The following is a 24,112-nucleotide window of genomic DNA, read 5'->3' as shown; positions in this document are numbered from 1 at the left end:
GCTTTCCCCAGGCACAAGCCCCGGCTCGGCAGGCGAACCCCGGGATTGCGGTCGGCCGGGTCGCCCCAGCCCCGCAGGGCTGTGACCTGTGCGGGGTTTCCTCCTGCCCATGTCACATCCCTGTCCCCCCGGTGGGAACTCCGGGAGAAAGTGCAGGTTGCACCCCCGTTTTGCTGACTCCGATCCAGCCGCGCCGGCTGGAAATGAGCGTGCTCACACAGGCAGGGAGGCTCCGGGCCGTGTTACAGGCTCTCCCCGCCGGCACCTGGGTGTTGGCAGCGGGGTGCTGGGGGCGCGGCCCTGCCTGGGGAATCCCCTACGCCCCCAGTCCAGCGTTAACGCGAGCGTCTGCCAGAGGTAAACCTCCCCCGGAGGTCGGGACTGCCGTCACAGCCCCGCAGCGCTGTCCGGGGCCGGGCCCGAGGGTACACGCTCTCCCCGGGCTCCCTCCCCCGGGGCCGGGGACAGCCGCTCCCCGCCCCCGCCGCCTCACGGCACCGCTGGGGCGGCCGCCGGCAGGGGGCGCTCTGGCTCCGGGAACGCGCCGCCACCGCTCCGGACGAGTCCCGGCCCGCTGCGCCTCGGGAAGGGCACGGGCATGGTCATGGGCACGGACACGGACACGGACATGGGCACGGGCACGGGCACGGACATGGGCACGGGCACGGGCACGGGCACGGACATGGGCATGGGCATGGGCACGGACATGGGCATGGGCACGGGTGGCTGCCCGGGGCGCCCCGCAGGTACCGCGGGGGAGCCAGGAGGTGATGACCTCTCGGGCAGAGCTGCCGGCCGGGGGGAACTGCCTGGCACCCCGAGCGCACCTGTGCGGGCGCGGGGAAGGCGGCGCCCCGCCGGGGGCCGTGGCGGGGCCGGCGGAGCCCCAGCCGCCGGCAGAAGTTGGCAACAAATGTGTGGTGGCCGGGGCTGCAGCCGCGGCTTTCTTTGTGCGTGTGTCTGTTTTGGGTGACATTCCCTCCGCTGCGCGGGTGGCTGGCGGTTCTTCCCATGTTTATTGCTGGAAGAGGTTATTCTAAACAAGAGGAAAAGAAGAAAAGCCTTTGTAATTCTGAGAGAGTTTTTTTAGAATATACTGTCGAAAAGCAATTTTTTTTTTTGAATTGGAGAGTTTCTTAGCGTTCTTTAGTACACATATGTATGCCAAAGAGATACTTGATTTCTTTGACCATATCTTTGATCATAGCTTATGATTACTTCCTATATACACCTGTGTTTGTATTTTTTAAGAGTCAGTAACAAAAATTGCTTTAATTAAAAGCCTTCTAAAACAAAGATTAAAAAGGAGGGAGGAAAATATCGTAACCTAGCAGTTAAACCATGCTCTCCTCTCATGTGCTATCCAAACATTTTGGACCAAACCCTTAGCAATATAATTTGGTGTAGTGAACCTCACTCATTTACCTCAGCTGAAGACCTAATTCCTGTGCACTACATGCTCAGAATATGTAAAAAATATTGCAGAGACACAAAACTGCATGGTTTCGCATTTCAAGATAAATCAAACTAAGCTAGACGAAACCAAAATAAATTCTTATTCTGTACTACAGTAATTAACTGTAGTGACTGCAAATTTTTCATTCCCGTGTGCACAGGCATGTACTTAACTAGAAACTGTATGTGATGCTTTAAAATGAAAAGGAGTAGTTTCTTGGTTTTGTTTTTTTTTTTTTTCTTTTTCTTTTTGCTGATAGATGTGCAGTCACTCTAGGAAATGTGAACAAATCTTTAAGAAATTAAGTGCATCCTGCTTTATTATTGCATAACCTGTAAAGGCTTTTAGTGACTTCACCGTTTCAAGTGGCTTTAATAGGAGAAGTTCAATGCTCACATTTTTGAAGTTGTATTTCTATGGTGTTTTGCTTGACTAGTCAAATTTATCCAGTGCAGCATGGTGATTAGGCATTATTACAAGTTGTAGTTTATCAGTTTTTTTAATGGGAGGTTTCCCAAATCCACCCTGGAATGAGATATGCTTTAGGGGAAGCGGCAGGTTCCTCACACTCAAAACCGATCACCCTGCTGACTTCCTTCCCTGGTTTTCTTCAGCAATTTCTCTAATGTGTTCAGCCACTTTGCTACAAAATAAATATTCAGAGATGGAGGGGGGGAGAATGGAGGGAAAAAATAGGCCTCCCAGTGAGCTATTGATTTGAAATTTGAAACATTTTATTGATACAAGAAAAACCCAGACATAAGGAAGCAGTTTCATATTGCACAATATTTGAAAAAAATCGTGTGCATCTGTTTAGCACAATACACTGCATAATGACAGCAATCTTCCCTGTTTGTATCTATTCATCTGATTATACAGTGTAACAATTCTTTTTGCTACACATTTATTTACTAAAGGATTTTTTTTAATGGATAATAAATTAGTAAATCAGATACCATGTGCTTGGGAAAATATGTTAGTTGACTCCCTACACGCAATTCATATTTTATGTGATATTCAGTGATACTTCCATATACAGATGAAGTTATGTGCTTCCCTTGTGGCAAAGACAAAGGAAGTTTTAAATCACTATTAAGTAATCTTTTATCTAGGCACGTTATTTTGAAAAGCTTCAGTTTTTAACACTGCAGTGCAGCACTGATGTAATGAAGAGCTTTGACTTACTTGAAGTATAACCCAGTGGCCTTCTTTTGATGCCTTTTCCATAGCTATTTCTGCTGCAGCTTCCTGTCCTTGACCCAGCGATACATTGTGAAGTTCTCCGGAGTCAATGGTAAATTCAAACTTGTTCCCTAAACAGAACAATATACTGTACTACTTTGAGCCAAATAATGAAGTGTTCAAGTGAGCATGTGTTCTACACGCAGTGTTTAAATGGCACCACATTACACAAGTCACCAAAGGGAAAAAAACAGCCCTCAAAAATATAGTTTCAATAAATCAGCTGAGCTAGGATGTTGTACTGCTCTATGGCCAGGAATTTTGTATTAGCAAAATGCCCCTGTGTCTGAAAAGCAATGAAGAAGTGAAACAACTGATTCCTGCTAATGGATTCCCTACATATCGTCTATAAAAATACTTCAATGTACACCAAAGTAGATAGTTAGAAATTTCTCTAAAGAAACAAAATAAATTAATGTCTCATTAAAGGTGACATTACCCAGGGGCATTGAAAGGGGCTAAGCAGAAGTCCTTACACTGGCATTAGGAGGTAGTTTGGTCAGAGGAGGGTTAGCAGGTTTTCAGTCAGGTCAAATCTGTCACTCAAGTATAGTTGTGCAAGGTTGATGACTTGCACTAGTAAAATACAGAACAGCAGATAAGCTACCTCTGATTTCAGAAAGCAGCCAGCAGTCACCCAGGCAGCTGAGTCAAGCACTGTAACTTTCCTTAGATACTGTTAAAGATGTAATGCCGTCTGTGTGTTAACATGTGACAAAGGCCTTGTTTTTATTTCTCTGGTTTTGATAGAATTTCTAACACCAGTGGTATTGCTAACTAACTGGGTAGGAATTTCTTTTATGGTAAATGCTATGCGTTCTCATGATTGTTAGTAATAGCATCTATATATAGTCCAGAGGAATCTAATGGTTCAGAATTGGTAAGGGACCAGTCCAGGAGATAAACACTGCTGGGGAACAGCACTACCTTCTTTGGAATTTTTTGTAAACACTGGACACATTTTGTTCCAAGTTACTTTCGGGCAAAGTTCCCATGAATTAAGAATTACAATTGACAGACCGTTGTGAAAAACAACAGTTAAGGTGTAAGACCTATTCTATGGGGCATAGTATTTTATTATGACTTCTATTTGGTAGAGATCCAAGTATAACACACATTAGGGTCACTCACAGTGCAAAATCTGTCCTTCAAAGGGCTGAGGTTTGTAATGCAAACTGACAGCACAAGTCAACCCAGACAGTCTGCTGTCTCACATAATTATTGGGTTCAGGAGAGAGAACTTTTTGCTTTTCATTCTTTTAGAAATATCTCTTTTCTGGACATTCCAACTCCATCTTTTTTGCTTGTCCTTTCCCGGGGCCTTCAGTATCTCTATTCAAGCAGCATAATCTATTCATCATTGTCCACACTTGAAAAAATACTGTGTAGAGCACATTTGAGCACAAGCATGTGGATTTTGAAAACCAATGTAACTGAAGATTTTATTTAAAAAAAACCCGGTGTGTAGGATCATTATTATAGACACACTGTACCCTGATTTCTCTTCATGGAGAATTAGAGAGAAAATCAAGTAAATGTTGAAACAGTGGTCACTGTAAGTTCAGAGAGTTCACAAAGCATCAGTTTGTTTTTCTGTAACTAAAAGCTTTAGGATAGAACAGCTATGAAATTAACAGAAAATGTTTGTAATATTTATCAGTGTTTATTTTCTCTAAAGCTTTGGGGTTTACTTGTGGCCCAAATCCCCCATTTAAAACATTTTAAAATCTTGTAAAACCATGCAATACAGATTCTGGATATCATAAGTTTAAATCATGAACATATAGAAACATTCCTCAGAGTACATGAATACGTCACAGATGATGATGAAGTGTATCAGCTTAGAAGACCAGCTAAGCTTTCACCAAAATATGGACAAAATTTTAATGTAAGGCTTTTTTGAAATGTCTGCCATGACAAATTAAATGTGGACTTCCGCATGTAAGCCTTTTAGTATGTCAACAAGGCTACAAACACTGAATTGTACTGAGAAGGAGTATTAATACAGCATTCCAAGGTCAGCTGAGCTCAGGTTGCTCTGGAAGAGAAACAGTTTCTCTTAAGAAATTGCCAGATCAAAGTCATATGGAAAAATGCTTAAAATTTTAGAAGTCTATTAGAACCAGATCTAAATTTTCCACTGTTAAAAGAAAGAACAAGAGAACTCGACACCATTATTCATTGCTTTGTGCAAGGATGTGCTGTGTGAATCCAGAGGTGCATTCAGCTATGTATTAGTAGGGAGCACTGAGCCACTAGAGCTGGAAAAGATAGCACAGAAATAAACTGTTGGCTGCCTCTTCGAAAAAGAACAGGAATTTTTAGAGGGGAGAGAGGGAGTTTCCTTGGCCCCAGTGGAGTTCATTATTCTCTAGAAACAGGTAAACCAACCCTGGCTCAGGAAGATACTTTAGAATAGGAAATGTTTTGCCTTTGAAATGTACCAGATTACATGTCATTTCAAATAGTGTTCATGGTGAAGATACCCCTGGGACCACCTTACAAGAGCTTTATTTCTTGCCTGCAAATTAGTCAGTTCAAAACACTTCTCCTCTCATCTCTGCCTTCAGCTCTTAATACCACACATGCCATTCGTAAAATAGCGGAAAAGAATGAAAAGACCCTGAATACAATGGTACAATTAAAAAAATAAAACAAAAGACTGTAAAGGCAAGAACAAGATGGGTTTCAGCCGACAAGGAAAAGAATGAAATTTTGGTGCATTTTTGGAGGCATTTCAATAAACGCTCTTTCTTCCGTTTCAGCAGGGGCTCATTGAAACAGCTATGTTTTCCAAGTAGCAGGCAGACAGACAATAGCACCTAAATTATTTTTAAGAAAGCACTTAGCACTAAGCACTCACTACTACTAAATCCATCTTAGAGGAGAAGGGTGGAGGAAGAAGAAAGGTCAACAAATGTATCAAGTTCTTTGTGTAATGCCTCACTGACATTTTCCAACTCCCTCAGCTGGCTTTTATTTTTTTTTATTTTTTATTTTTCAGAATCCTGGTAAAATGCAGTAAAGGATTTAAGGTTATCGTCTGTCTCTCTCTAACTTCTGACATCTCTTTATAACAAGAAAGAGTCACAGCCAACTGTAACAGGAGGGCAACACAATGAATCCTGGTAAGACAGGGAAGGGGGGAGGTTCAACTTTGCTGCCCCTTTGCCCCTATTTCTTCCTCACAGAACAGAAGTGCCATCTGTTACTAGTCCTAACATGCATGCATTTGATTTCCATTCAGTAATAACTAACACAAGAAAAAGATTATCCAGTGATCTAAAGTACTATCAGCATTAGCAAATCTTCCCATCCAGTGTTTTGTTTGCACCTCTGAAGATCTTGCAGATGAAATGGATATGGGCAAGTGCCTTAATTGCCTAGAATTATTCTGTTCTCTGGTAGAGGACCATATGGTCAAGGTGTGGATCATGACCAGACTGAGGATATTTAGGTACTTAGGTCAGAAAGAGATTTAGGAAAATCAAACAAGAGGACTGATGGTTAGGTTCTCCAACCTGAACTCACTACAATCTCTATTATTCAGTGTTGTATTAAATCATCATAATAATGCAAAATCAAGTCACAGCATGTTGTGTGAGGCTAGACAGTATAAAGTATAAGCCTGTTTTGAAGTAATCTGTAAAAATATTCTTAGGCTTCACTCAAATTTGTCACACTAACAGGCAAAAAGCCCAACACCACCAAACACCCTCCAGTCCAGCAAACTCAGTTTAAGATTATGATAGTTTTGGCTCAGGTATTTCTTCATAGCATCTAGTATGGGGCTGTGTTTCGAATTTGTGCTGGAAACAGTGTTGATAATTCAGGGATGTTTTAATTATTAGTGAGCAGTGCTCACACAGAGTCAAGACCTTTTCTGCTCCTCACACCATCACACCAGTGAGGAGGCTGGGGGTGCACAAATGTTGAGAGGAGACACAGCTGGGACAGTTGACCCTAAGTGACCAAAGGAATATTCCATACCATAAGGTGTCATGCTTAGTGTGTAAACTAGAGATGGAAGTTGGCTGGAGACTGTGGCTCTGGAACTGCAGCTCATGGACTGGCTGGGCATTGGCTTGATGGTGGTAAGCAGTTGTTTTTTATTTGCATTCCTTTTTCTTCAGTTTTATTTCTCTCCTTTTTTGTTATTGTTGTTGTTTTTGTTATTGTTGTTGTATTCGTGGTGTTGTCATTACTATTGAACTGTTTGTATCTCAACCCATGAATTTTTTCTCTTTTACCCTTCCAATTCTCTTCCCTCCATCCTGCCATGGGGGGAGTGGGTGAATGGCTGTGCTCTGCTTAGTTGCTGGCTGGGGTTAAACCACGACAAAGATCCAAAAAAACAACAAAAACATCTTTTCTCACTGCAGGTGCCAAAGACCATCTGGATCCTTCATTTATGCCTAGTTGTGCCTGATGTCTTACTGTTGAAAGAAGTGGGGTGCAGCAGCAGATGCCAGCAAAGGAAAGGTGCCTACATAGTGCTATTTGCAAAGCAAGGTAACAATTGTTTAATTTTTTAATTGGTGCAGTGGGATTTCTCTGTTAGAGCCCTTCAGGCATTTCAGGGCTCTTTCCTCTTGCTGTCTATACTTGATTGTTTTAGCAGTCTTCATCTTCACATCTTTTCCCCTTTTGCAGTTCCTTCTTGCCCACCTTGTTACTTAAAATGGTTCTGTGGCCAGAAATTGGCCATGTTGTCAAATAGCTTCATTCCCAAAGGCTGGGGAATGACCTTAAACATGAGAGAAGCATGGCCAGTGCTCTTATAATGTAAATAAACTTATAAAATGGTTCAAGAGGCAAAAACCAGAAAATTACTAGCGAGTAGCTTGTGCTTTAGATTAGCTTAATTTACTCAAGTCAAATCTGAGGCTGATCTGTCTGGCAAACCTACTGATGCCTACACTGTCAAAATATATGAGACAACATTTCATTTCTCTAAATTTCCATTAATTTCATTGCCTTATTTTCTTTCTTTTCCTCCTACACCAGGATGACATTTTTGAAGTGTACTTTTAAGAGCATAATTTTATCAAAGGATCCAAGGGAACTCCCTATAGATATCCATGATTTAATGCTAGATCTGTTCTTAAGGTTGGCATGCCTGACAATGGCAATTGGTTTAACACCTGTTAATTTCTAAATAATTGAGTGTTTTTTTTCCAGACAGAACTGTGTCTTGTTTACACAGCTCAATCAGAAATGTATCAAATAAAGGCAGGGCCCAGCATTCTGAGCATCCCAGCCTTGGCCAAAGCAGGTGTTGGGCACCTTGGTGAAGTCAACCATTGAGCTTGTCCTCGTGCGAGATGCTTATAGGTGACTTCCAGATGACCTTGAGGAGACTGGACAGGAATTCACTGGTTGGGTGATTTATGTTTCAGTACTGTAGATATTCTGTGCTCTGAAAACAAGTAGGATCAGCAGCTGAATTTGAATTTCTTTGTCTTCCCTTTCTCTTGTCCATTTGGCATTTTTATTTTCTGGCTCACAGCACATGCACTAGAAGCTGAAGAAATCTCTTTTATCAGGTTAATATTTTCATCATAGTTGTGGCTCACATCCACATAGGCTTTGGGCTCCTCTGCTCTGTACCCATTTCTCACTCTTTTCAAAGGGAAGAAGGAAACTCTTGGTATGGTGCAAAACTTAGAAGAGATCTGTGCCAAATAAGAGCAAGAACACAGCTGCACAAGACTCAGCATACTTCTCACAGACAAAATGCAGTGAAGGAAAAGATGACACTTTAAGCTAAATGAGAGATCATTATACAATACTTTTTCCATTCAGCTCATTCTAAGAGGAATATATACATGTGGCAGCAGCACTCGGGACATGAAGAGCTACTTTGAAGGTAGATGCATTTCCCAGTGTTTGAGATGAGGATGGAAAGTGGAGAGAAAATTGGCTGTCCCTGCAGAGGTGCCTCCCTCTGCAACCACAGCAACGTCTGTGAAGTCATCATGCTTTTCTGTCCTTAACAAGAATGCAGCCTGGACTGGCTCAGAGCAAACACAGTTTGTAGGAAGCATTTCAGACTGACATCTTTCCTGAGGAGGGAGTTTTCCAGTGGCCTGGCAGAGCCAGTTGGCAGCATGAACAGCTCAAGCTGCAGCAAGGAGACCCAAGCAGAAGTACACGAACTCATCCGTGTTCCATCTTACTGTGATGAAGTAGGAAGGCATGGAAGGGAGGCCTCAAAATCATAAGGCAAAGGACTGCTCTGTGGGCTGCTTGGCCACACATACAGGTGTTCATACACAGAGCTGTAAATGGGAGCTCGTGCAGGGTTCATGCTGTACTGGGAGAGATAACTGGGGTGGGAAAGTAAGCTTTACCCTTTCAAGCAGACCAGTGTAAATGATAGCTGAGGATGTAATGCAGGCAGTTGGGATCTTTACACTGAGCCTCCTGTTATCAGAGGGTTTTGCTCACTGCATTGCCTTGTGAAATGCCGCCTGTGACCAGAGGGAAAGTGGTAAGCCAGTGGTAGAACTAGATTAAAACAGCAGTATGCAAACACACTGACCTCTTCCTGAGTGGTAACGTTGAATGAAAGCTGATTCACTGGATTGATTTAATTCAGCATGTCCATGAGAAAATAGAGCACAGCAACTGGCCAAAGTGCTTGTTAGCTTCAGTGATCTTCATGGTGCTCGTTTCAGCTTCCAGGTCCTTAAAGATGTTGGCAATGTTATGATGTGATATTACACTCAGAGCCTTCTGATTGTCAAAAAGGTATTGGCAAAAGGCAAAATATATAAATGCAAGAATTTATTGGTAGTCCAACTACTATTTTAAACAGTATAATAGTCAAAATTACTTAATGAATACTGGAAGACCTCATTAAAAATAGGGGAATATTGCTACATAAAAAGTTCCCTATTCTCTGGCTCTGTGCTTATTTCTGCAGTGTTCCTTCGGATCTTAAGATTGACAGTTTGGTATCTCTCAAAAGGAATGGGGGAGTATTACAATGAGCTATCAGAGGAGGAGCGTGGTATTCATGGGAGGGGGGATGTCTTTCTCCTCAGTCTGGTGCCTGATTTAGCTTTATATTTTTCTTAACACTGTCAGCTTACTGTGATTAAATGACTTATTTGTGTCATCTGTGTCTGCACTCTTCTCCATAGCTGACTCTAGAGTTGTAGGCTTTTCAGTCCACAATGAATAACCATTTGATATTACCATAAACTAGAGTTAAACTAAAATTTTGTCAAGAGAGCCTCACAGCTGAACAGTTACTGTCACAGCTAAACCAACTTAAAATCTATTTAGGCCCAGACAAAACCAGGGAATTTCTGAGTCCATACACTATCACGTCAATACAAACCTTGTTGCTTTTTAATAATAATGGCTAAATCACATTTACTGGGCTATAAAGTCCCTTTTAGTCTGTGAATTGCAGAGTTCAGCAAGGATTTGCAAACCCTTCTATGACAGCAGAATCATGACTGAGCAGTAGGTCTTGGAAGCATTCACACTTTCCTAACTTCTTTTGAATTAGAATAATTCAAGGTCTGATTGACTTGTATTTCTTCATTGCCATCAGGAGGCCAGCTAACAAAAAGTGTTTGATTTTCATCGCCAATATAATTTGCACAATCAGCAGGAATACTGTAATTATTAAACTGAGAGCTATAGGTTGTAGTGCTAAGTTAAAAATTCCTGTACCCGCAGAAGACCATTGTGTAACCTGATAAAGATATAGGATAATTAAGAATACGTTTGAATCTAAGACACGTCACACAGATGCACGCTCACAGACACTATCAGACAGGTTATACATGAGGTAGTTCACAACAATTTCTGAAATTGGCTCTGTACACAAACACAGCCAAATCTCATATATATGTTTAGAGATTGATTAGAAACAGAATGAGAGACGTCATAGTCACATCTGTTTTAACTTTTGAGCTAAGCAATAATCTGAAGACTGGAAACTAATATCTTCACGTATCTACTGCATATTTCAATGCTATTTGCTGACTTTCTTCTGAAAAGACTCACTGAATATTCCATTTTCTTTGACAATCTGTGTTCACAGATGCACATCTTTAATAACAGAAACACTTGTTATACATTTCTAAAATTATCTGATCAGCTTCCTTCTAACAAGAACTTTCTCATCAACTTGATACATGACTATGTATTTTATGTATATGCAGTGTTTCCACCATGTGCAAAATTCAAGATGCTTTAAAATACCTCCAATACAATAGTACATAAATGATATATTTTTTAAAAAAAGTGATTTTTCTGTGGCAAAACAAATATACTCTGTTGATCCATCTTTTCTTGTGTGTTTTATAAGCACCCACAGTTTCAACCATACTTGTAAATATTTGAATATTTTAATGTTACAAGTATAGATATTAGTATCTAGGTGATCTGTTGTGTGGTTACTCTCAAGGAGAGGACATACACACCTCCTCATCTGGAGGCATCTCACCTTGAGAGAGCCACAACCTCCTAGGGCCCCTCTGCCAATATTTCACTGCCCTCGTGGTGAATGAGGTAAATAATTTCCTAATCCCTGGTCTGAATTTCCCTTGCTCTGACTTCTGCTAGTTGCCTCCTTCCTGTCCTTGTGCACCCCTCATTAGAACCTGGCTCTGTCTTCTCTTTAGCCTCTGGGGAAGTATTTTCAGACAGCAACAGATCCCCCTGCCCTCCTGGCCTTTTAAGGCCGGAGAACTGCAGGGCCCTCAACCTGTCCTATCATGCTCCCTGCTACAGCTCCCATTAGAGTAGCACCAGTAGGTTAATGTCTTTCTTGTACTGTAGGAGATACAGTAATTACATGAAAATGTTTCATTTATAACATCTATTTTTTGTTCATATACTTACTGATATTGTAACACCCTTAACTTGTTCTACAGCTGTATTGTCTCCTTGACTTTTGTCCTGTTTGGTTTAGTTGCTTGTGCTTCTACTTCAGCTTTCTGGTTCATTCTTCTGAAGTCCAAATTTCTCCTTGTACTGCCAGTTCCTCAGTTACCTCCCTTGCCACTAACCAGATGACCCATATTTCAGTATGGTATAGGCTTTTCAAGAGAAAAAAATTTGCTTTTTTTAAATATTTTTTTGCTTTTTGCAAAATATTGTTCTGCTTCCTGGATACATCGTCAAGAAGCTTGAACCCAAGGATATGGTCCCCTCTGAAGAGCTGATTAACACACTGGCCTTGGACCAACAAAGTTTAGGAAAGAGAATACTTAGAGGAGAGGATTCAGGATTTTAAGATTAGAAGAGTAGGAGAGCTCTTCTGACTTTAACTCTGCAAAATTTCTGGCAGCACTTGGCTCTGCCATACTGCTGCATGGAGTGCTTCTGAGCATCATCTGCACTGAAAACAGAGGATACTTACCAGGAGCACTTACCAGAAAGTATTCTCCTTTTTGAAGGATCAAGCTCTTGAAGAACCCCCTACTGTTAGGAATATGACCTTTTCAAGTACTTAAAATTACTTAATTAGCCATATAAACATAAGAAAGAACAAAATCATTCTAGCAAAAGTAATAGATCTGTAATTGCAGATGTTAAAGAATGTAGTACAAAAGATGGTGTTTCCAAAATTTGTTTTAAAGTGTTTTAAAAGAGCATATAAAGAAGGGAAGCGAGCAAGCTATTGGGTAGTGGACTACTTTCCCCTTGCTGTTTCTTGTGAACTAAGAATAGAGGGAAAGCGTAACAAGCATCTTGCTATTACATTTGCCCATTACAAATAGTGCAGCTGCATGTAGTGTGCAAGAACATCTGTAGAATCACGACATATGCAGAATCCCCCACACTAAGAGCGTGACATTATACTGAAAACAATTCAGTTGTACAAGCAATGTAAATCCATTTTATATAATCTTTCTCCACCTTCTCCTCCCCCTTATCTTTTGAATCATGTTAACTACGAGATTCTGTCACCTTCACAGCATCAGTAAAAAAGTAATAAAGTGACTGAGCATTTCAAAATTATCTTCTTCTTTCATTAGCTGCTAGAATGCAAGTATATCTTATCTGAAGAAACAAAAAAGAAAGAATAACCAGTAGCAGAAATGCACTAGACACCAGAGCTTACTCCAAGTGGAACTTGACATCGTTTGCAGATGCAATTTAACTCTCAAGAAATCAAGGGGTGATTTTCTATGTCAGCATCTTGTGTGGTTTTTCAGTTCAAAGTGATCAGTCGAATTGCTGCCAGTCTTTACTTCACCCATGTAAATGACAACACAAAGTACTGTGGTACGTAATATCGCAAAGTGTTATGGAAAAATATGCCTAAAATATATAGATTTCTAAAGTAAGGGGAATCTCCTTGCCTGAAATTTTGTGAATTGTCACAGTTTACCTTTCGAATGCAGCTATGGTGGAATTTGGTAAAAGTTTCTTTAAGCTCCACGTGGTCATTTGCCTTTTTCAAAATCCTTGAAGGCTTTTATTTTCCCAAAAATGATTTTAGCAAAATGTTTGCTTCCATCTTCTAAATATTATATTATTTGCTCTCTAAAATATCTTCTTTGTAATCTTTAGATTTTAAAAGTAAGAAATTTTATAATGGCAACAATTTTTGTAATGTTTGAGGTTGTCTAAAGACTGTGTGAGGATAATACCGTGACAAGGCATGTATTTACATGCATGCTATGAATGCCTGGATCATTATCAACTTGTTTCTTTGAAACATCTTGCATGAATTAGGACAGGTCAGGCATGATAACTGTGTGAAGCTCAAAGATAATTTCCAATTTTTTTTCTGCAGACTGCAGGTCAAGCATGAAGCTAGAAGAGCGAGCCAGCTTGGTCATAATTTTCAAATCTTTGCCCATTAAATTCCTGCAGTCCAGCTAAAAACACAGCCCTTGTGACAGATTCTTGTAAGGATTTTATTGATAGCATACAGTTTTAGTTTACTGACTTGCTGATACTTTTTGGTCAAGTCCTTTGCACTCATGCTTCATTCATCACCTTGTTTTCCTGTTCCAGAGAAACATACTGTGAGTAAATGTGAAGGTTTTTAAAGCACTCTGATGATGGAAAAGATATGCAAATACAACTGATATTACCTGATCACATTTGCTTACTGTTAAGGGTATATTTATCTCTTAATTTATTCCTCATTTAATAATACAGTTATTTTTAATATCCACTTCCTGGTTTGCGTGTCCAGTAACTGCTTGCACAAGATACACAGTCATATGCATCACCATAGCAGAAAGGATTGTCAATATGCCCTGCAGTGCATTTATGGAGTTGGAAAATGCTTTTATTGACTTTTCAGTGTCCCCAGCTTTCACATGGAGAGGCACACATCCCGTGGCCAGATGTAACTGCAATCAGCTGTGGCCACTCCAACCTAGAAATGAGTGTCTGAGCATCCTGCTCACTAATCCTTCCCCTGGTGGTGCTTGTGTTTTAGCTGATCTCTTGGGTAAATGGTTTAACAGCTCCTTGTAGTCTTGGGGTCCAGTGAAACAATTTTTAACAAGTTAGCACTAAAAGGAGTTGTGGAAAAAATGATCCAGGGAAAGCTACATTTATATGGTATGTAAAATGGAACACTTAAAATTCCCCTCTTGCAGGTTTAGTTTTATGGTGATTTGAAAAGTTTTATTTTATTTTCCTTATGATGGAGACATAGTGATTCTTGGAGGTAAAACACAAACACATGGATATATTCACTGTGGATAAGTAAATTGGAAAATACAGATTATTAAATAAATACAATTCTAAAAAATAAACATATTTGGTTTAGACTCAAAGGAGCCAAATTCAGCATGAAAATTATTATTATTATTATTATTATTATTATTATTATTATTATTATTATTATTATTATTATTATTATTATTATTATTGTGGCCAATCTAATTCTTCTAGTTGTTTTTCTTTATTTGTATTTCTGCTGTTGTGAGTCTTGTTGTTTACAGCTTCTCAGCGACAAGAATATCCCAAATGAAATTACTGTCAGCAGCCAAAAAAAGTATCCATAATTCATTCCAAAGCACTGTCAACTTAATTTTAAAGTAATTTTTCTCTTTATGAGTTCAGACTGAAATGGTAAGTTTGCAAATCCCTAAATCAAACCATAGGAAATAAAGGAAATACATAGCTCCTTCTCAAATAGTCTGTTTTCCTCAAGTTTCATTGTAAGCATAGGTTTTAGTAATTAAATCTTCAGTTACTAGAAACAGAACGAAGAAATAAAATTATGAACTGTATTCTGTACATCTGTACACAACACATCTCTGTTGTGACTCCAGAGCCATCTCCTGGGCTATAGAAAAGTGTTTCTAGATTTATAATAGCAGAAATTAATTTAGATTGTGTATTCCTGTGAGCACAGTGAGAAGCACACGTGAGTATTTGTGCATCAGGTTTGGCCTACTGAGGTCTGTAAAAGGCACGCTGTGCTGTGAGGTATCCAGCACTTCCAAGTGCTGTTCCAAGGCCTGTGCAGGTGTGAGAGTAGTGCAGACACCCATGGAATGTCCTCAGTTGGGACTTTGCAAATGTTTCCAAACTGACGTCATGCATTGCAAGTACCACTGAAGCCGATTCAAGTTCTTTAGATCCAAGAGACCCATTTAGAGAGCGGGTCTGGAAGCCTTCTGTGGAGAATCAGTGGAAAATCTGGTGAAACCTGTGTCCCTGAGTGCAAGAACAGCATCCTGGCAGTGAGTGTGAGCATGGTCTTGTTTCTGCTCTTCTGCACACTGGGGAAAATGGTGCAGAATTTATTGTCCCAGGACTCAGCTTATTGCCACAAAAGGAGCAGAGCCTCAGCATGCATTCAGGCTCAGAACTGCAACCAGCAGTTACTGAATAGCAGCCACGTTCTGAATCTCAACACACCATGAAAATCCTCCTTTAATCAAATGCTCCCAGGGGAGCAAGAAATTCAAGATGCTCTTCCACCCTGGGCTGGTGCACACCACTAGGTCAACACTTGGCATAAAGAGCTTTCTGCTTGTCGATGCAGTGTGGGGGTGGCAGCTGGGGGGGACACTCGTAACAAGCAAAACCAACAGGCAGCACGTAAGGTAACATGAGAACATGAGGGGAGCAATAAAGAAGAGGCAGAAGGTACAGTACTGAGTGGGGCACTGTGATGGCTGAATTCAAAAGCATTTTGCTTCTCAACTTGAACTTTTTAATTAAGGAATTTCACAGTAATTTTGACTAAGCTTGAAGAGGAACAATTTCAGTGCTCTGGCTCACTAAACACTTTCTTGCAGTCTAAATAGATGCAAAGCTCGGAGCTGAAGGAAATCAGTGCATTAGCAGCACTTTCTTTCTAGCCTGCACTGTAGATAAGTGCTGTCCTGTGGCAACCTTTTGGGGGTCAAGTGATTTAGAGAGCTTAGACAAGGCTGGGGTTCAGGATCCCTGTACCCAGACACAATCCTGAGTAGCACAGGCTGTGAGGAAATATTTTCTGACATTTACTAGAGGGGCAGGGGAAGGAAGGGAGGACTCCTGGTAGCTGTAGGAGAGACAGTAGGAACTACTAGCTAAACTAGAAGGAGGGGAAGGGCTCAGGAATATAATGAGGAGGTGGGGGAAATGACACTGGAATAAAAGGGTGAGTATATGAGATACACACTCATCCTGGCCTTCGTCTGTTCAAAGCACTCCCTCCAAGGATGGGTGCAAGACTTGAATAGAGGGGATGGATGTCAAAATATTTCCATAAGGAATATAAGTGCAATAAATCAGAGAAAAAGGGCAGAATGAAGGCAAGGAGCAAATGGTAGGAGAATTATTTTAGTTCTAAGTGAATGATTATGTCTCCTGAGTGATTACACATCAGGACGGTGGTGTGTTGGGGAGGATTGTTCGGCTAGATAGAAAGGAGTACTCAAATTGCAGTCATTGAACTGTAGTGCATGCAAGGGTACAAATAAGAAAAATAGACAAGTTAAAATCCAACTGCAGTCAACATGTCTTGGGTACTGCAATCCTTGGGAGTTAAAGTAACTATGATACAAGAAAGAGCTTTCAGAGGAAGCTACTTTGAGTACTTGCAGAACACAATCAAAGAGAGAGAGCTGATGAAGAAAATAACAGACTATTAAAAATACTTTGAACATAACTTGCAATATACTGGGTCAAGTACAAGATCAGTAATTTCTTCCAAGCTGTCTACCAAAAACAGGGCCTCCAACAAGAAATACCTGCTGTAAGACACACACCTATAGAGTCATACTAGTTCCCTTTTTGGCTCAAATAGATAATTTATAAATTTGAATCAGATATAACTTTTATCCATTTATTCCCTGGTGCTGAGATTTGATCAGTATATGCCAACAATGACTGTAAATGTAAGACCAGGGACTTTTTATGTGGCCATAGTCAAGCACTGCTGTCACTTTTCTACTTAGCAATTTGTATATCATCCTCAAAAGAGGTTCATAGAATGGGAACCTGGAATAATAAAGGTTAAGTTTTAAATTCCTATTTACAGAAGCTGCCGTGTCTCAGTATTCACTTGTTTTGTTTTGTAAAAATATGCAGCATCACTAGAAAAAAATTTATTTCTTCTCATTTCACTCAGAAGGAAAAAAAACCAGAAGAGAATTCCTGCACTGAATCCAACAGTTCTTATTTTGCTTTCGAGAGGTTACTGGGAACTTAGTGCTGGGGAATATCTGATCTCATCTTGCTCCATCTGGAGCAAGGTCAGCAATTACTATGGGAACCATTGCCAGTTACACTTTCAGATGTTTAAAATTAGAGTTATATTGCTTTATGTACGTGCTTGCATTTTATTTCCAGGTGTTTTATGAGAGCATGGAACTGCACGTCACATCACCTTTTTTCCATGGGTTTAGACTGTTGTAACACTCCAAACTTCTGCTACCCACGTACCCTCCACTGCAGCAATTCTTTGGTACCGTGGAGAGTCAGTCACACAGAGCTGATCAGATCATGTGCCGCCTGTTATGTCCACTATGGACTATAGCAAGGAAAAGAGAATAACAAAGCTGCAGTGGTGTGGTGTCCCTGACAGTCAGCGTAGTAAGCTGGAACAAACTGCAAAAACTCAAGAGTTATTTTCCTCAGCAGGTCAGCGTTCAGATAGACCCAGAGCACAGGGAGAGTTATTGCCACCACCCACCATTCCCCCCCTTCCCCAGACCGGCATTCTGGCCAGAGTTAATGATTCATAAGATTCTGCACTGATTTCACTGTGAGCTTCCACATTTGCATAAGTAAAAGCTTCTGCAGCTTCTGTAGGGAAATTCTTAGTGAAATTGCAGCACAAAACATTGATATTATGTAATTATAGTAGTTCATCGTAACTTAAATGAAATCGTTACTTTAAACTTGCTCTAAGTGGCTCACAATGGAACTTTGTATGACACACCTACAAAACAAATGAGTTAATCACAATATGTGTCATATTTAATTTTTCTCTTTCATTTTTCTTTCAGTCATTCTCTCTTTGTAATTAGCATGAAGACTACCCTTCAGTCAAAACTAGCCACCTGGAAAGTTTCAGCTTGTAATATGCAGCTTTTTTTGTGAATTATGAATGTGCTAAAGAAGAGACCTTTCTCCCCACACCCACTTCCTTGCATAATTCAAATATGAATGAATGAATTTTATTCAGGCTTGCCAAAAAATCATATTTCAGCTGATAACAAGCACGAAAAATTTTACATGAAAAGTTTTTTTTTTTTTTGAAAGAATATTTTGAGCATGGGAGAACAGCAGGTTAAGACAGAAGTCTCAGTGCAGCCTTAACTATAACAATTGTTAGCAAGCAAATATTATATCCAAGGACTAAATTTTGCTTTGTGCTGCCCTGGTGCACAGTAGTGGGGAGAGAATAGAATAATAAAAGCTGGTCCCCTTATGCAAACAGCAGGGCACAGCACTTGACAGAATACAAGAAGAAGGTGAGCCTGCCTACTGTTCTGGCTTGCTAACCATATTCCTCAGGTCTGTGGGTTAGTTGTCACCTGTAGCTCCAGTCAGCTGGCAAATGTAGTTCAAACACTAGCAAGGGGCACGTTTTTGGTCCTTTCCAGGAGAACAGTTTTACCAGTTCCTTGCCTTCAAATATACTGTTCTATTAAATAAAAGTATTTGAAGGAAGTCCATATAAGTAACATGATGGTTTAACAGGTCAAAAGGGGAATGGAATAGTAATAGGTTTTATTCTGATTATGTATTTAAAAAAAATATGTATCCGTAAAGAAGGTATTATCTGCATCCCTCTCTTACCTTAATCCTTTTCAGGCAAAGCAGAATGACATTTTGGCCCATGCCAGTACCATTTTGAAAATAAACTATTACAGAAAAGAAAAATTGCAATCTGGAACACATTTTTGCATTTCATTTTCTTTTGTTCCTAATACTGCTTTGGGGATAAGCCCTGCTCTCCTTTTCTACCCAAAGAACAGGATTGAAAAAGCCTTACAAAGCATTTATTAAACAATTGCCCATTACAGTGGCTAAACAGTAGTGAATACTTCAGTATTACCTTACAGATTCCCATAAATTAGAGGATCAACAGAAAGGATTTGCAAATGGCAAGCAAAAAATACCCTTCTAGTCTGATGTGAGTTGACTGTTGTAAGTTGAGCTTGGCAGCGACCAAAATTGAGTTGTCAGCATTCTCCTGTGTAGTGGAAGAAGTTGTTGCTTTCTTGTGCAGATGCAAGAGTTTCTGTGGGAAAACAGAACATAATCACGGTTCTGAATGTCTCTGTGGATTGGTAATGTCTCTAATACATAGATCACTTTTGCAAATTCAGTCCCAGCTGGATGGGAAATTATTGAAAATGGTTGTTGTTTGATTGATAGAAAATGAGTTGTCAGCTTGATTCAATACCTCCAGGGCAGATGTCCACAGCGTAATTGGCACCTGTCAGAAGCAAAGAATTCCTTGGTACAGAGTAACAACTACTCATGCAACCACCCAAAACAGTCCTTGCATGCCAGGGCACAGAGAAGAAGGCAGGAAAAAACAATTTCTAGTTCTGGGAAAGATCTTTTATGCCATAAAGTCAGAAAGAGATTTGACATGACAGTTGGTGCAAGCCTTTCCCTTGGATCCTGGCTAGACACCATTAGATCTCCTGCTGTTTCAACACTTCCCCTAAGAATTAGAAGAAAACACACACATTTGATTATTTGCTATTGTTTCCACTGTAAAGGTGTATTAAGAAGAGTTAATAAATTTTTACATGTTTGCTTATTATAAAAAAACTGTGAACAATTTTATTTTCCCATTTCCTGAGCCATTTTCCACACAGCAATAAAAAAGCCATACAACTAGGAAATAAGAGAGTGTCTTCTCACTCAAAAATAAGGCAAAAACCCAGCCAGGCCTGACAGTACATCAGCGTCAATATTACACTGTTTGCTAATAGTAAACACTGACCTATTGTTTACCACAGACTGGATTAAAATGGATTTTTTTTCCTATAAGTCTTCAAGTAGCTGTCATATGGTTATTACTGCCTTTGACCAAATGCAGTTCAGCCAACAACAGGAATGAATTCTATTTCCCATCACCAGTCTGTCCAGCTGGCCACCTTCTTCATGGAGCTGGTGCTTTGGGAGGTACTAACTCAAGGACTTTCCACTAAACCTCATTTTACTGTCTTCATCTAGTGCATGGCTCAACTTTCCTTCTTTCCTTTCATCTCTTTTTCCTCCTTTAGATTACTTTTCATTATGCCTCCTCCCCAACATACCCACACTTTGCCTTTCATCTCTATATGTATGCTATTCCAGCACTTGTCAGGCCCAGCAGGAGGCACATGGGAGAACCAAACAATATGATATGTTAGGTGGAAGAAAATATTATTATCAGACACCTTAAAACAATCATTTATTGTCAAACTTTAAAGAAGTCTGCTTTGTTATTTATTTTATTATTCTGTATTAGGTACATGGTTTAGTTTTACAGGCATTATTAATCACTAAAATACATTACACTTTCAGCCAGGATGTTAACATTTTAAATGCATTCATCTTGCTTCTTTAAACAGAAACAATGGGCCTTCTGCACTGCCCTCCCTCCCCTCTAGTCAATAAATCCTTTCTATTGATTCGGGAAATAACTCTTAAACTCTGTTTTATATTTAAGTTCCAGTAGCCACACTCAGCCATATAATTTTGCTTAATAACAAATGGATCTTCTATTTTTGCTGGTTACTATGTGTTTGGTTATCAAACTCAGCTTGAAAGTACTAGGTAGAAGGAGACAAAACCTATAATGGCTGTGAGTCACCACAAGAGATTTCTTAAATGCATGTTACAATAAAATAAGCAAGTATCTGTGAAAAGTGTGTGTGTATGTGTGTGTGTAAAAAGTAGCCTCATCAGTAGATGAATGATAAATGAAAAAATCCATCAGTGAGTATGGATTCCCTTGAGTCAGCCTGGATCAACAGACAATATGGATTTTTGACAATTCATGGCTTTGCCATTATTTATTCTCTCATGAAATACCCACTGCAAATCTCAGAAAGATAATTACAGAATTATCATATTGCTTAACTAAGTAGTGCAAATTGTATTATATTCAATTCTATGTATCCCAACCCTGGGCAGTATCATTAGTGTTGTTTAATTGTTACAAATATAGTCATCGCATTTTAATAAATTGCCTTCATTGTCAATATCCTCAATCGACTACTTCTCTTAATGTTCATGGATAGGTTAGTTACCAGATAATCTTACAGTAAATATATACCACAATGAAGCAAAAATGTAAGAAAATGCAAAGGTCAAAACCATGTTTCTATTATGAAAAAAATGAATGATAATGACATAATTTTTTCAGCTCATCAGGTTCTTTGCTAAGTGCCTCTGTTATTGCCAGATCAGTAGTGTATAACAAAGAAGTGCTTTCCGTAGGCTGCTTCATTAGCCTGCCCTGTAGGACCTCACCTCAGACCTTTCACTAATCTGTTGGCCAGCTCAATAGCCTTGTTAGTTCTATTCACTTCTTCCTGGCAGCGGATTTTCTCAGCTGTAGCTCTCTCAAAGGCAGTGGTTAAGGCAGCCAGGATTGTGTCTAGTTCCTTCATATAAAAACAGTAACAAACAACTTTGGACATTGTAAGAACACATAAAAATACTTCTGCTGTCCCATTTTATATTGCTGAAAGTTAAATTACACAGTGCAAGAAAAGTGTAAACATTAACTGTGCTCAGAATTTTGTCTAGGTCATGGTCCAAAGGTGATTCAGGAAAACCTGGGGAAAAATGTGGCTGGTTTTCTGCTTTCCCCTACTTGTTCAGAACAGCCTTCAAAATGAAATGACAAAATTGATCTTATATCAGTAAAAAAAGGAATGTCCTCTTCTCCCTGAGGATTCTAAAAAGAAGAGAAATATATTTCTTAATACAGCTGTATATCCTCTCTAGCAGATCAAAAACTTGAAAAGGCAGCTGTTTGAAAACAAAAGAAAACAGAAGGGTTTAAAGATGATAGATAAAATACTTGAAAATGCACAAGTTGGTGTCCTTTGCTGACTTTCATATGCTTCCCAGTGCACAAACTGTTTCCTAAAACAGTCCGAAATCCCCAGCCACCTTAGATTTGGGAGAAAGCAGCTCAGTGTCTGGTACATCAAAGCATTTAACCACACAAACAGTCCTGCTAGGTCAAACCCTTAGTTATTCTCAGAGGGAGGAGTGGAAGATAATTCAGCATGGATGACTGAGCAGGAAGACAAGGCAAGAGTGACATGCAACTCTGAGAGTCATGGGCAAAGCACCCAAATGACTCTGAGTGCAGAGGATGATCTGGCTGGGGAGCTGATAAATGAAAGGTCAGAAAGGTTCTGTAAGACCCCAGTGTAGCAAGACTCTCCAGAAGAGGTGTCGTTGGGTGCACGTGAACAGAGCAAGTGGCCAGAGCCTGAGGCTGTCACAGTAGCCAGAGAAACACACGATTCCCTCCAGCAGCAAACTCAGCTCGGCAAATGCAGCTCTACTGAACTCGGTGGTATTCCCCAGGGAAAGTCAGAGCTGAGCATGGCTCCTGGGAAAAGGCTGTGCTTTATCCCAGCTGTGCTGCTGACAAGCTCTGTGCACCTTGGGAACAGCCGAGGGACACCACTGGGAATCTCCCTAGGGAAATGAATGAGTGCCTCAAGGCGCGCTATTGTTTCCTGCTTTAAGGACAACATGAGGTACCTCTGTGTATTGTATAATGGGACAGATAGAGATTTTATTGGGAAGGTTTGGAAAAATTTGGAGCAAATGACAGCCCAAACATTTCTAAATGGGGTGCAAAGATACCCTTTAAAGAAGGGCCCAGTAGTTTTGCAGCACACACGCAGCCTAAAGGGAGCCAGGAGTGAGCAGAGCAGGCACACATTACCTCTGGGCTTCTGTGCCTCCATGCCAGGTGAGAGCAGGCAGCATCTATGTCAGCAAGGCTAAGTGAGGCACACTTTCCAAGTTCTGGCCCTCCTTCCTGCACAGGGAAGATCCAGGCACTGACTGAGAACTCTCCATGCACGCAGACAAGCATCCGCTATGGTTCCAAGGGACATTATGTGGCTACAGAGGCTGGGGATGTGGCCCAGTCATTTACCTGAAAATTAAAAATGTTACTGAGTGATAAATTATACTGGCGAATGCCTTTGCTAGTATTACAATGAATTATGTGGGAAATACTGCTGACAGTGAAAGGTATTGCAAATAATTGCATGTTAGAGGCTTCTAAAATGACAAAAAAAAAATTAATACATCTAGTGGTCCTGACTTTAAAGTTCATGTCCTTTAATCAATCAGGATTCCAGCTTTCCCCAAGATTTCTGTCTCCCTCTCACTGCAGTGCACTCCTACAAAGCTTGTTGCTTGATACCAGTCTACATTGCCTCTACAGAAATGAAGGTTAACAAATGGGTAGCAATAGGTCCTGTCTGCAGATGAGATCAGGACCAGTGCTTAGACACTGAACCTAAGGGAATGGAGAGAGAGAAAAAAGAAGAAAACCTACCTGCTGCTCTGAGCATGGATACTGCAATGCTCATGGTGAATAGCAGAACTTGCTGGAAGCTTTTTTTAGCAGGTTGTTCAGGAATTAGGAATGATTTTTTACTGCAGCCAGGATAAAACACATTATGTACTACCTTGTCCTCAGGCTGTTCAGTGTTTGGCAAACCTGCTTATAAAATAATAAAATAAAAAAGATGCATTGGAAGCAAAAATTTAAGTGGAAAACAGAGACATAAAAGAATATATATGATGATCTCAAAGGTCTTTTCCAACCCAACTGATTCTATGATTTTTTTTGTGTGTGTGTGTGCATATGTGTATACATGTATATACATACATAGATACAGATACGATTAAACAATGGAAAAACAATTCTAGTTCATAGAGGTCAAACCCAGAAACTGTGAATAGTGCTAGAGGCAGTGAAAGTCC

General features: G+C 40.2%; 1 long non-coding RNA gene across 2 annotated transcripts; it reads left to right on the top strand.

Annotated features, from left to right (window-relative positions):
* Positions 1-903: 903 nt before the first annotated feature.
* Positions 904-18,990, top strand: LOC114054908. 2 transcript variants are annotated; one of them, XR_003570613.1, is made up of 5 exons: positions 904-950; positions 2,686-2,750; positions 5,703-5,826; positions 7,081-7,210; positions 17,483-18,990. It is a non-coding gene; the product is annotated as an uncharacterized LOC114054908 (long non-coding RNA). The 2 variants fall into 2 exon arrangements; XR_003570614.1 differs by lacking the exon at positions 17,483-18,990 and adding an exon at positions 11,344-11,470.
* The last annotated feature ends 5,122 nt before the right edge of the window (positions 18,991-24,112 follow it).

This window comes from Empidonax traillii, unplaced genomic scaffold (genome assembly GCF_003031625.1).
Source record: "Empidonax traillii isolate 1590-97213 ecotype Southwest subspecies unplaced genomic scaffold, ASM303162v1 scaffold42:size1813164, whole genome shotgun sequence".
NCBI lineage: Eukaryota > Metazoa > Chordata > Aves > Passeriformes > Tyrannidae > Empidonax > Empidonax traillii.
The sequence above is the reverse complement of the archived record's forward strand: the minus strand, read 5'-3'. Positions and strand labels throughout refer to the sequence as shown.